The sequence below is a fragment of the Tachyglossus aculeatus genome, chromosome X3 (assembly GCF_015852505.1).
Source record: "Tachyglossus aculeatus isolate mTacAcu1 chromosome X3, mTacAcu1.pri, whole genome shotgun sequence".
Lineage (NCBI taxonomy): Eukaryota > Metazoa > Chordata > Mammalia > Monotremata > Tachyglossidae > Tachyglossus > Tachyglossus aculeatus.
The window spans coordinates 1,096,970-1,097,694 of record NC_052099.1 but is presented as its reverse complement, the minus strand read 5'-3'; the positions used below and the strand labels follow the sequence as shown (position 1 = coordinate 1,097,694).

The 725-nt window shown below is 42.2% G+C and overlaps 1 non-coding gene across 1 annotated transcript; it reads right to left on the bottom strand.

Annotated features, from left to right (window-relative positions):
- Positions 1-229: 229 nt before the first annotated feature.
- On the bottom strand, positions 230-367 carry LOC119948992. The gene has a single exon (XR_005457091.1). It is a non-coding gene; the product is annotated as a small nucleolar RNA SNORA7 (small nucleolar RNA).
- Between the last annotated feature and the right edge of the window lie 358 nt (positions 368-725).

Sequence of the window (725 nt, the reverse complement as noted above, 5' to 3'; positions counted from 1 at the left end):
GGTTTGGATGGAGAGGAAAGGGCAGATTTTAGTGATGTTGTGAAGGTGAGACCGACAGGATGTGGTGACAGCCCCACCTCCATCTGCAATCGTTCTGGTGGTGCATCCATAGAGTTTTATTGGTAAAAATACGGAAGTGGTTTACCATTGCCTCCTTCCATGCAGTAACCTTGAGTCTCCACCCTTGACTCTCTCCCATGCTGTGGCTGCCCAGCACAGGTGAGTTTTGACTTGTAGCAGATTGCCTTCCACTCGCTAGCCACTGTCCAAGCTAGGAATGGAATGGGTATGCATCTGCTTGACTCTCCCTCCCATAGTCGAGACTGGTAGGGTACTGGAAAGTCTTCACAGGCGACCCTGAGAGGGGGAAAAACAAATACATAATGCAGTAATCACAACCCAAAGAACAGCTACATTGACATATGTAGCATTGCCACTCAGAATTTTATAAACTGCTCAACATCGGCCGTTTCCTTGGTCCTGATGAAATAAAATTTAAAAACAAATGAATTTTGCAAGTACTGAGAACAGCGCTACTTTCTAAGTAGCAGTTATGATTCAGAATTAACGTGTTATGCTCACTAGTGGTTTCTAGTTGAGTGTCTACTTCATTTCATTTTCTAATACATGTAGATTTTACTCTTCTCAAAACAATTCAAACAATAGGGCACAAAAGCATGTGAACTGTTAGAATAATAAACTAATTTACACAACGGTTGCTATAT